The sequence below is a fragment of the Kryptolebias marmoratus genome, linkage group LG15 (assembly GCF_001649575.2).
Source record: "Kryptolebias marmoratus isolate JLee-2015 linkage group LG15, ASM164957v2, whole genome shotgun sequence".
In the NCBI taxonomy this organism is placed as follows: domain Eukaryota; kingdom Metazoa; phylum Chordata; class Actinopteri; order Cyprinodontiformes; family Rivulidae; genus Kryptolebias; species Kryptolebias marmoratus.
In genome coordinates, this window is record NC_051444.1 from 24,094,415 (window position 1) to 24,107,792 (window position 13,378).

At 39.0% G+C, this 13,378-nt stretch overlaps 1 long non-coding RNA gene across 1 annotated transcript in view; it reads right to left on the reverse strand.

The window, feature by feature from the left end:
- Nucleotides 1-5,653, reverse strand: part of LOC108234778 — a 10,135-nt gene extending 4,482 nt beyond the window's left edge. The window contains exon 1 of the long non-coding RNA XR_003039069.2: nucleotides 5,057-5,653. This is a non-coding gene — a long non-coding RNA (uncharacterized LOC108234778). The remainder of the gene's footprint in view (nucleotides 1-5,056) is intronic.
- Nucleotides 5,654-13,378: the final 7,725 nt, after the last annotated feature.

Here is a 13,378-nt window from a genome sequence, read left to right on the forward strand (position 1 = left end):
CCCCTCCCCCCGAAATGTTGCCAGCCCCCACCTGGAAGTAACGCCACATTCACAAACCGCACATGAGGAAGGAGACAAGACGCTCATTACAGAATAACCACTGGCTCTTTCAACGACACTTCCCCCAGTATATATCTTCCATCGCTCCACGTGAATGTAAATTATTGTTAATAAAGAGGCTGGAGAGGGGGTGTTGAGCTGATAACAGCTGAATAAATTTTAGGTGCACATGCAGCAACAGAGATAATTTTCAAAGTTTGCTCTTGAAAGAGATACTTTCAGGCATAAAATGAAGCGTGCACGCACAGCAGCGCAAGCAAGATGAGTGCTGTGCAAACTGCGAGCAAGAAGTGCACGGATGTTGATGTTTTCAGTGTCTCCTCAGCATTATAGTTTCAGAATAATAGTAAATGTACCATACTTACGGTATATATCACCTTTCTAGCCAATCAGGCCACTCAAAGCACTCTACAACACAATCTGCCCTCATTTCCCCGTCCACACACACATTCATACAGCACTCCACTCCAGCACAGATAATCTGAATACATCATTCTGTAGAGTCTAATCAGTGCTTCAGACTGCATCCTTACACTGATGGGATACATCAGAGACAATTAGGGGTTCAGTGTCTTCCCAGGGACAGTCTGACATGTGGTGTGCTGGTGGAATTGAACCTCCAACTCTCTCACTGGAGGACGACGGCTCCAACCACTGACCCACAGCGACCATTTAATTTCCCCCCCCCCCAAGATGAATAAACCACCTGTTAGTGTTGCAGAGGTGGCTTCATCCCTGGCCTGAAGGAATAATTGGACCTCAGTCACACCTTTGCTTCTTCCTAAGTGCACGTTTTGCACTTTAACGAGTCTGACGGCAGTTTCACAGAAAGGCCGTTTTAAGAAGTTTAAAGCAAATTACTTACAAATAAATGTTGCCTAATTATCTCCACCGAGGAGGTTACGTTTTCCCTGGTGTTGGTCGGTTTGTTTGTCCGTCTGTTCGCAAGACCAGTGTACAGATTTTGGTGAAATTTTCAGGAAAACAAGTGATTAAATTTTGGTGGTGATCCGGATCATGATTCGGCTCCTACGGGTCTTTAATCGCCTTGGAGGAGGTTTGCGCTCTAGTGTGTTTTAAGTAAACAAAATTAAGAATAAAATTAATTAAACTGGCACAGCATCTCAAAGAAACATGGACTTTTCTTTCGGCATGCTGATTAAAAAAAAAAAAAAATTTTCTTCTGCTAAAGGCGAAGTTGGGGGGGTAATGTTTTTGGCCATCCCATTAGCAAAATATCTTATGATCCGGTGAACTGATATTAATTAAGTAATCATTGGATGTACGTTTACAGCTGATTAAATCTAAAGTCAGTCACATTCAAGATGGCTGTCACAGCAAAGCAACCTTAGTAAACACACACATTGCTTTGACTCTGTCAGCTTTATAAATCCTGAGCTCAGGTTTGGTGGAGAAGCAGCTGAGGTGCATCTCCAACACATATTTTAAGCTCTCACTGAACGAGCGAGACCTGTTTTTAAAACTTTTCCATCAGCTACTGTCGGGATATCTGTCTGTAAGCAAAATCTCTGGTGAACCGAGGCGTAGATTTAAATAAAAATTTGCAGAAACCAATCAGTGAGTGTACCTCTACAACTGATTAACACAGTTTGAGATGGCCGCCGCAGCCAGCTGACTGTCCAAAACACAAATATGGCTGTTAGTTTTACAGATTCTGATGTCAAATTTGGTGTGGTAGTAGCAGGGATTCATGCCCAACAGTTACTCAGAGGTCTACAGCTGGAGTCATCCTTGTTTGTCTGTTGGCAAAATATCTCTTAAACCACCAGACTGATGTTAGTGAAAGCCTCAGAACATAATCACTGCCTGTACATCTACGACTGATTAACATTTAGAGTCAACCCAACTCAAGATGGCCACCGCAGCTAATTGCCAACACAAAGAAATCATTCCAACTCATTCATTTTTATAGATATTGAGCTAAATAGCTCTCCTACATTTACCCACACATTAATCAGAAACAGATGAGATAAATGAATGAACCATATTAAATCAAATTAAGGTGCTTTTATTTCCGTCCTTGGCAGGGATTGTTCCCACGCTGACACAGCTGCAAGGCAGCCGAGAGGACAGCCCAGTCAGTTGAAATGACAGTAAAAGTTGTGACAGGCAGGGGGGTTTGTGTGCACATGAAGGAATTGGCTTTTTTTTTTTAACAAATTGGATGAAAAGCTTCAAAGCTTCACGAAGGCTTCATTTTTCCAACACTGCCAGCAGCCAGGCAGTAGGCAGGGAGGCAGAAATCATCACCAACTTTATTTAACCTAATCCAAGCAGGCAGGTGACAATGACAACAACAACAATATGAATTGCAACAAAGACAGGAGTCTGAACATGATTGAGAGGCTGAGGACAAACATATAACGGGGGAGCTGATTACAAAGTGAATGCAGCTGGGATGATTACACATGAACAGCAGGTGTGTGTGAGAGAGAGCCAGGCAATCCAGAAAATATCAAAATAATGAGTTTTTTTAGGTTTTTCTTTTATTGAAACACTCTCATGAAACACTCCAGTGGTCCATTTCTCTGATTTAAAATGTTAATGACTTGTCTTTAGAGTTTTTGTGTCATAATCTTGAAGTGGGCTGATTGTGTGGGTGGTGTCACCTCCTTGGTTGGCGACGTAGAACAGTGGTTCCCAACCCTGGTCCTGGAGGGCCACTATCCTGCATGTTTTAGCTGGTTCCTTCCTTTGACACACCTGATTGGAATCACTGAGTGATTAACAGGCTTCTGCAGACGTCAAAGACCTGCTGAAGAGCAGGGAAACAATGAAAACATGCAGGATGGTGCTCCTCCAGGTCCAGGGTTGGGAATCACTGACGTAGAAGGAGGCGGGACCAGCTGTGGGAGACCGCTGTAAGACGCCGAGGAGGTTACTGTCGCTGTGTTTATCACGGAAGCAGAAGAAGAAGAAGCACGTTTTGTTGACAGTGGGTGAAGGTGGTTCTTCTATTGAAGGTTTGTATTTCAGGTTGTCCTCTTCAAAACTTTAATTGCAGTCAGACATCAGATTTTAGCTAAACTGACCACATCCATCAAACTTTCTTGTCCTTCAGGAGGCTGAAGAATGACTCAGCTGTTGTAGTTTTAGGTCAGTTTACTCAATTAATTGCAACCATTTTACCCCCACACTATCCCTATTTGCTATTTACTGCCTTGTTGGCGTTCCCGTGTTTGGCTCTCGATACGTCACACTTCACAATAAACCTTGAAGAGACCCTAGTCATTTTTTTGATCCTTGATTATTAATTTTAAATTAGTGTATTTTTTAAATGAGAGACTCTGAAAACAAGCACCTTTTATGACTTTCTTTTTTGTTAGCTTCAAAACACTTCATTTCACCTTTAAGATAACTGAAACATACTGACAAACAAGGAGGAAGGAATGAAAGCAGGAGAAATTAGATTACACTAATGAAACACCATGAAACCCCAAAGTTTCAGACTTTAAATGGAAAAAGCTGCACCAGATTTGAGCAAACTATATATATGTTTTTGTGGTAAATTCTCAACATACTGCATGAAGTGCAAATAAATTATCTTTATTATCTTCCTCATCTCAAAGCTTCTTTTACTGAGCAAAAGCAGCTTGCTGGGTCATATAAAAGGATGTGGACTTCTATCAGTCTGTCCTCAGGCTCCATCCCTTTTCAGTTAGTGTATTTTTCCTACTTTTATGAGATATGATATTACTCCACATGAATCCAACCACACATCGTTTTAATGTCTCGTCTGGAAGAATGTATTTCATTCATGTAAGCAAAACACTGTTTCTGCGGTGGTCCGGTTAGGACTATTTATTTCATTTAGCTCTGGTAGCATTGATCTGTGGAGCTATCCGAGCCCTGTGGTGAGATTGTATTCAGTGCAGGGTCCTCACCGGCAGGTAGGCAGGACGACTGCAGGGTAAAACCAACACATCATCCATCCGGACGTCTAATGAAGTCCCCACCCTGCTATTCAGCTTCCCTTTGTTAGAAACACATTTCAGATAGATCTAAATGCATGACAGGGTGCTGGTTTGTTTCACACCTGGTTCAAACATTTTGTCTTCTTGTTTTCTCACCAGGATGAATTATGATGGATATGGACTGTGATTACCCATTACCTCATTTTACCAGCTTTGTTTCAACGTGACTTTTTCAAATTGGCTTCCAGATTAGGTTGAGCATGTATAATAATGGGGATGCCATTTTAAACATTACCTTGAAAACTGAGCATATTTTTTCTGCAAAAAGTCAGTGTGAATGCTGAGCACCGGGTGACTCTGCTGCTGAAATCTGCTGAAGAAGCTGAGAGGGAATTGTTAAAGTTAAAGGAAGAAGAACACAAGCTAAAACGAGCAGAACTGTGAAAAGCTAAACACCCGGAGCAGCAAGCTAAAATGAGCAGAACAGTAGGTAAAAGCTCAAATTAGCAGAACGGGTGTAAAAAAAAAAAAAAAAAAAAAAAAAAAAAAAAAAAAAAAAAAAACAAACTTAAAATTAGCAAAACCATAGCTGAAAGCTAAAACGAGTAAAGCTGTAGCTCAAAATAAAAATTTGCAAAACTGTAGCTAAAACCAGTACAACAACTAAAACCTAAACTAAAATAAAGCAAATGTGCTGAACTAGATTTCAAAGAGAGCAACGTTTTGAAGAAATGAAGGGATCTCAAGGTATTTCTGTGTGTAAAAGTTTTGTAAAAAGTTAAATATTTTCAAAAGTATAACAGTTACAAAAGCCAAAGCCACACAGTTTCCTGTTAAGCTGAATGTGTTGACATATGGATAGCTAGAAAAGTGCAAAGTATGTGGAAGTAATTTAGTTGCAAAATTACAGAAGAAACTATAAACAGGAAAACACAACCAGAGCTTAGAATTCAGCAGCAGCTGTAATAAACACAGCTTTCTAAACAAAATGTCAGACGTATCCATCTGGTGTTAGGCTTCCAGACTGGAGGAGGGTTCGTCATCCCTTTTCCCCTTCTTACCTTGCAGACATGCAGTTCTTGGTTTTCCCTGCTGGTGGCGCCACTGCTCCATTCTGGGTGTCTAATTGGATGCAGCTGCTCTCAGTTACAGCTGATTCTGTTACACAAGGCTGAGCTGAGGCGTGTTGAACTCTGTGATCATTAGCATCAGTGCTCAGAACTCCTCGTTCCCCCAGAAAAGAAATAAGGAGAAGTCGGCCCGGCGTACTTGCCTGCCCACTCTCCTCCGCCGTCCTCCTTGCTGAATCTTTTCCGCCCCTCTAGCCTGCAATGAAAAGATGCATGAATGACTTTTTATCTTTCAAAAGCAAACATCTACAAGGTCACCTGTGTCCTCTTCATTTTATTCCCCAAAGATCTTTCAGTCTCACCTGCTGCTGTAAAAATAAAGTTTTTACTTACCTTGGGCCCTCATTCTAATAGCAACCTCAAAGACATGACTGCTATGTTTTTTTAACCTTTTCAGAAATTAGTCTTATATCATTATTTCTGCACTATCAAAACATTTTTTTTTTTACCTTGTTAGGCCTTAAAGTTGGAAACACGTTGTCCTCCTGTTTCCATTCTTAACAATATTAAATGGTAAAAAAAGACTGATTTGTGTTTTCTACTGAAAGATTTAACCTAGCCCTAAATGTCATTAAACTATTTATTTCTTCCACAAATTCAAAACAGGCCCATTTTTCTTCTTTGCAGGACCATGTATGAGAAAATACACAGAATTATACCAATTCAGTCAAATACTTACTAAGTTAGTTCTCAGAAAAGTTAGTCTACTGATGTTAGGGGGTTGGATCAAAGTTAGGAGATGTTCAAAAGACGACCACTTGTCATGTTCAAAAATTCCGAAATGTAACTCCGTGATCAGAGAGGGAGCGTCCTCGACAAGAGCACTGAGATTTGAGCCTTAAGTGAGAAGAAAATCAAAGGTAAAAGTCGGCACGGAGTCACACTTTTTAAGTGTCAGAATGCTCAGAAACTCAGGAGGTTCGTTCATGAATGCTGAAATCCTTTTATTAAAAGCATTGTTCAGAAAGTAAATAACATGTCAAACCAGCATTTGATTTGGTAAAAGAAGCAGACAGCGTTCCGTGTCTTATAGATTTCTGCAGATATTTTCAAACTCGAGCATATCAAAGTGAAAGAAATCCCCAGCAGCAGCAGAGAAACATCTCAGCAGTTTTTGAATGCAGCAGCGAGGCTTATGTACAGGACCACAGATATTCAGTTTGTAATCAGGAGGCTCAGTTGGAGATGTTCTTTTTTTCAACTAACATGAGAGCCTCTCATACAGGAAAACCTTTGAAACAGGTCAACTTGGCAAAAGGAGCTCACTTTATTAATATTGCGTTTTGCAGAGAGGTGGCTGTGGAATACTGCAGACAGAAGAAAAGCCAAACAAAGAGCCAGTTAGCAGCAAATATGTGATTGTTGAGCTTCTTACACAAGCGTCAACCTGTGGCCACGCTCTCCTCTCTTCAGGTTTTCAGTTTTCCGTGAGGAGATGATGGAGTGAAAAGGTTTGACTGCTGGTTGGTGCTGCAGTTCATCAGTAAAGTGCTGATGAAGGCAACTCAGTGTTTCACACCAAACTCTGAAAACCCTGTAAGTAAAAGACGAAGTGTCCAGCTGAAACAGAAAAGTGCTCTTATTGTTGCAGTCGGTAGAGTTTGTCATTGGGTTTGGGATGGTTTTTGTTATTGTTTCTTTAGTTACTTTGGTTTTATAATCTTTGTTGTGTGAATGCTGATTCAGTGTTTAGTATTGTTTTATTTTTCAATTATTATTCCGTACATTTTTTGGCATGTAACAACTGCAACTCTGTGCTATTTTAGCCATTCATATATCAACTCGTTTTAGCTTTTAGTTAGCCTTTTGCTACTTTTAGCTACTTGCTGAGCCTTTTTTGTTGCTTTCGGTTTTTAACTACCTTTTTCTCCTTTAACGTTTTAGCTAGCTTCTGGTACTTTTAGCTTTGACCTGGCCTTTTGATACATTTAGCTATTAGCTAGCATTTTGCTACTTTTGGCTTACAGCTAGTGTTCTGTGTGTTGTTTTTTTTAGCTGGAACTCAGTTTCAGCTTCTTCAGCTCTCAACATTTACTCTGCATTCTCACAGAACATGGCATGTTTCTCGTTGTATTTTACTCCTTTTGTGTAAATTTTGTTCTTTTTTTGTTCACTCCAGGTTTTCCCTTTTCCCTCAGTTCAAACTCATTTTTCTTTGTTCTCTGCCAGATATTTGTTACCTCAACTGGTTTATTTCCTGTTCATCAAAACCCTCTTTGGTCCTTCATTCTGTCCAATTAGTTCTGTTCTCATCCATCTACCTTTTACCTTCTGTATCTGTCTTTCACTACAACCACAGAACAAATATAATTAAGACAAAGGAAATAAATTCAACAACATACCTATTAGAACTTCAATAAATGGAGTGCACTGATTTGAATTCAGATGGTTGTATAATGAGCGTTTCACTTCAGCTCTACTGTCTTTTTGGGCAACAAAGTTTATTCGTTTGTCTGCAGACCATCATTTGAGCCACATTTGATGTGTTTCAATTTGTTATTAGGCAAACGTTTACAATTCAGCTAAAAAGAGAATGGAAATTTGTCACGTACAGGGCTTGGCGTGAATAAATTAGGCTGCATGCTGTCATCAGAAGGAGGCGAATGACTGTAATAAACGGGGCACTAAGTGCAGAGAAATGAGCTCTAATCAGAATGAAAACTTCCAAGACGAATAAACAAACAAATTAAACCACCGTAGTTATAAATGAAAGGTAAGATTATGTTTCCTCTTCTTTCAGATTGATCACACTGTATTTATTCCTTTTTTGTCGGGGTTTGCGGTGCAGAAGCTGAGTTCAGACAGTCCAGAAGTTACCCAGAGTGGCTTTAAGCCAAAGAAAGAGCTGTGTCACTTTGGTTATAAACGACCCCAGATTGAAACAAAAAGAACAAACCATTCATTAAAATCTAGTAAAAAGTTTGTTTTTGCAGGTCAGAGCCGAGAAAATTCATGATTTGAACTTGTGTACCTTGATCAAGTGTCAGAACGAGAACTTCCTGAATATTTCTTCCAGACGGAGAGGCACCGGGGACTTTTTACAGTTCAGAGTGTGAATTTTAAAGCTCGCTGCCCGTAAAGCCCCGCACCGCACCACCCCCGTCCCCCTTCTCTCCCCCCGCCCTTATTAATACAAGCGTGCAATGACTGATGGACAAACCAACTTTAAAAAGTTGTCCAGCCTTGGGGCAAGGCTGAGGGCCAGTAAATAATTGAGGAGGTCCAGGCAGGCCTCCCTGCTGGAATCAATCAGAGCCTTGGTTCTACATTCGGGCGACATCAAGCGGGGCCCAGCTGGGTAGACAGATTGACACAGGCGTGTTATCTTTCTTATTCACATAAGAATGAGAAGGTTTTAGTTACTGAAATAATTTAGCTTTACCTCCTCCAAGGAGGTTAAGTTTTTGGTAGTGTTCATTTGTTTGTCTGTGGACAAGATTATTCCAAAAGACAACAATGTGGCCTGCCTACTCTGATGCTAGAGTCAGTCAGTAAAGAAAATCATGCAATTAGGATGTTATACCTTTTTGTAGAGCAAATCTGTCCTGGCACATGTAGGCAGCCATCTTCTCTATATGGGATGCCTGACATGCCATGATCAAATAAAAAGTTATGAACAAATTTTCATGAAATTTTTCAGGAAACCTCCAACATGGTTCAAGGAACGAGGGATTAAAGTTTGGTGGTGATCCGGTCAAAGGTCAATGTCACAGATCAGCCCGTGCTCTGACTCTGCAGCTGTATAACAGGAAGGTTAAACTCCACAGCTGGACACCTTGTGGGTCAGGGGTGATCTCTGCTGATTTCAAGGTGACGGGGTCAAAGGTAAGGTCACAGATGAACTTGTGCTCTAATTAAGCAACCATGTAACGGAGGAAAATTAAACTGCACAGTTGGACACCTCTTAGGTCGAGGGTGATCATCTCTGATTTCAAGCTCATGGGGTCAAAGGTCAACTTCACAGATAACCTGGTGCTCTAACTCTGCAGCTGTGTAATGTAGGAATGTTAAACTGCACAACTGGACACCTCCATGGGTCAGAGATGATGCCTGTTGATTTCAAGGTTCATGCGGTCAAAGGTCAAGGTCACAGGAAACCCCTTTGTTACAAACTTCTCACTGCTCCTACATGTGCCCCTTTTGTTTCCTCCTCCAAGGAGGTTCTGTTTTTGGTTTGTTTGTCTGTCTGTTAGCAAAGATCAGGTAAAAACTAACAAACAGATTTGGATGAAATTTTCAGGAAATGTTGGGTTGTTACAAAAAACTGAATTCAATTTTGGTGTTGATCCAGATCATGATCCGGATTGCTCTATTTTTTAATCATGCTGTGGCCTTGGTGGAGGATTGCACTCTTTGATATAATGCGTCTCTTTTGTAATTGGAGACACATTCTTTGAATTCGGGACGAAATTTCACTAAAGACAATGTAGGATTTATTCACCTAGACAGTAAAAAGATTTTTTTAAAAAAGTTATTACCTTTTAATGTGCTGAGCATCTGCATTTTATGCCGAGCAGGCTGTGCTCTAAATACAAGGTTGGCAGAACAGGTCTTGGCCCCTCGTGGCGGGCGTCCAGAGGCAGGTGCAGCTCACCTGGCAGTCCTCGCTGCTCCTGATCTGCAGAAACTAACAAAGGTTAAAAGGAGTTACATGAGTGCAGAACATTTATTGTGTTTTGGTAAATGTCAGGTCGGTTACCTTTACTTTCCTGTTAGCAGCTGTCAAAATTAAAACAACGCAGTCTTTATATTTATTAGGAACTATAGTCTGTCAAATCTGTATTTCCTCGACTGGGTTCATAAGTGAGCCACTGCACATGCTCACCTCTCATGACATTTATGTTTTTAAATGTTAACAGCAGACGTTGCAATTTGTAGACAGTTATTACATTTTTCTTTGTTTATTGCAAAGCTGTGTGCTTGGTCACTAAAGTAAGGAGACAGTTTGCTTGCTTGGTGCCCAGTTGAATGGCTACATAATGCCCGTGTTGGAAGGTTCCTGACGAATTAGAAATCTGATTGATCAGGATGTGACATTCTTTCAGCAGCAGAAGGCAGCTGTGGCCCACAGAGTGGCTGCGTTGTTCTTCTTTTTATTTCATAAACCTGGCTGAAAATGAGTAGATAAGCTAAAAATAGGAACATCTTGCATCACCTCAAAATATGTTTTTAATGATAGTTTGGTTTTAGCATCTTTTTACTTTCTAAAATTGACAACAGAGTTGCAAATTACTGTACGACATCAAGTTAATTATGATTTGCTATTTTAATTTTAAGTGTAAAAATATAAGAAGATAAAGTAAAGATTTGTTGCTGTTATGAGCAGAATTCTTGCCTAAATAAATCAAGACATTTCTAATCATAAGTACTACTATTTGCCCTGTTTTTGTTTTTTTCTGGATCCATTGTTTTAGACATCAACTTGTTACACTTAAGGGACACAACTGAAAATTAAATGAGAGCTTGTTTCTTCAATCAAACCACATTAATCACAGTTATACCAAATATAACTGGGTCTTTTTTAAACTAAAGACCAAGCATTCCTTGAAGAATGCATATCGCCCGCTGCCTTTCATGCCAAAGTTTTAAACCAAAACCATCTGATGCTGACAAAAGACAAAGTTATAGCTGTTTTAGTGAAACCTTGAAAGTAACAGCTCGTGCTCAGAGCATGTTGGGATGACTCTCAGCTACCACAGTGATAAGTGAGATTTATTTATATAGCACTTTTAAGCAACAAGGCGATCCAAAGTGCTTTACAACAGAAACAAAAACCAAATGAAATACAATGAATGAAACACAATGAAACACACAAAAAAAGAAAAGAAAAATACAACAGTCATGTATTATGTAAAATCTAAATGAAACATAAAATAATCTAAACAGAATCACTAAAACAGACATATCTAAGCATGAGCTGAGATAGTCAAATAATCTAAATCAGATAGGAGGAGAACACATCAATCATGTACTAAAAGAATCCTGTATAATATAAATGAAATATAAACACAATGAAACACAAGAAGAGATCAATCATGTCTAATCTAAATGAATCATGTCTAATCTAAATGAATCATGTCTAATCTAAATGAATCATGTATAATCTAAATGGAATATAGTATAATCTAAAAACCAGACCAGACATATCTAAGCATAAGCTATATAGTCATATTTGTGATTTTTAGGATCAGTTGGGAGTCTTGATTCAGTCTCGATTCGAGCTGACTCCAAACGTAAATCAGCTGTAGATGTACATCCAGTAATTAGTTTCTGAGAGTTTCATTGAAATCTGTCCAGTGGTTCATCGTAACACAGTCACAATCCAACCTGACAGACTGTTAATAAAAACAGAATATTTAAAAAAATGTCCATTTGGAGTTTTAAAACCATCTGGGTTTTGAGAAGGTTAATATTCACAGAACACGGGCTGCACATTTTGTGCCGAATTTCTCCCACTGAGGTGGTTCCAAGAAGGGAGTTTTTCATTGAAATATTACAGCCAGCTACAAGAAGAAAACATTGCCGAGCAGCAAAGGCCTGAAGCAGCCAGTGTTTACTCCCCTGCAAGAATAAATGACCTCTTTAAGCAGAATGTGCATGTGAACATGTAAATGGTGATTTTTGTGTGCTGCTGCGTGCATGGGCATGTAAACTCCATACACATGTAAAAATGAGTTTGCCATGTCATTCAAATGGGCCATAAATCAGCCCTGACCTGGGTTTAATTGCCCCCTGAGCAGCTGTTTCATGGTTTTAAATGCCTCTCCGCCATGGCTTGGCAGCACAATAACGTTTGCAGTGAGCATTTTAAGACAACCCTGTAACAAATGCTGCTCCTGGTGCTGGAACGGCTTTCTTTGAATCATACAACAACCATGGATGGCATTATGCTTCTACACGAAATCAATCCCCTGGAAAGGATGTTACTCGAATTAGGTGTCTTGCTCAGAGAGCAATTCCAAGCACTAAAGTGCTCTAATGTTTATTCATTGTTCTGGGCTGTTTATCTAGGGGAAAGGAATCGATAGCTGAAAGAGAATGGGTCCTTTTCAGAGAATACACTTAATTTTTTTTAAATTCTCTCATCTGGTCGAGCAAATGCAAAGGAATCCAAAACATCCTTTAAACTATTTGTTCATCTGTACACCTCATTTACTTCTTAATGGGTCGAAGGTAATATTTGCTCACAAACTACCATCCTCTGAATTTTGAAGTGACATTAAACTAAAATATATATTTTTAAATTCCACTTTTTTCTGAAAATCTTACAGAGAAAATTGTCATATTCTGTCAAGTTTTACGTTTCTGTTGCTGTTGCCTAAAGTAGAAACTTTGTAAAAAATGCATTGAAATTTAAAGCTAAATACAAATAATAATAGAAAAATGTTGTGCCTAACAGGTCTCTCTGTCTTTACCTCAGCTGGCATGAGTTAAATTTGTCTGTTGCAATTTTTCCCTTATATTTGCCTCCTCTTCAATCCTTTAATCCTTATTTAGTTTTATTGTCCAATAAAGCCACAAAATCTGATAAAATCTAAAAAAAGCAATGCATTTTTACAAAATACAAGTTAGTTTAAAAACTATTTAAAGGGAAAAAGTAGCATTTTTAAAATAAATAATTCATATCGCTCGTCGTCTTTCATGTCAAAGATTTAATCAAAATTGTTGCACAATCTGGGAGTTGTGGAATATTCTCAACTACCACCACATCAATTATCAGCTCAATATCTGTAAAACTGATTGAGTTGTAGCCATTTTTGTGTTTTCTATAGCCAGTTGGCTGTGGCAGCCATCTTGTAGCTAGCTCCAAAGGCTAACCAGCTGTAGACATACAGAAGATATTTATTATTTGAACATTTATTAAAATCTGTTTTTAAATAATTATTACAAATTATCCTAAATGGGAGAATTGATTTGTGTCTATATGGAGCTAAACACCAACAATGCGTGAAGGTGGGATCTGAAATGTTGATGTGAATTTTGATAAAAGCTCTTTTGAACATCAAAAATGCTCATTTGATCTTGGAAGAACTTCATTCTAAATATCTATACTACAGCCGATAAATGTTAGAACTGCTTTTTAAACTTTTAATGATTTTTCTTTTATCTTTTAAGTGTTGTTTGAATGTATGCTACAATGTCCTGCTATAAATAAACCAAAGTTATTGATTTACCCCTGGATTTTACTTTCTATTCATTTTGCTTTCAGCTGCTGTTTTGATCAATTTTCTGTACCCACTCAACCAAAACTAG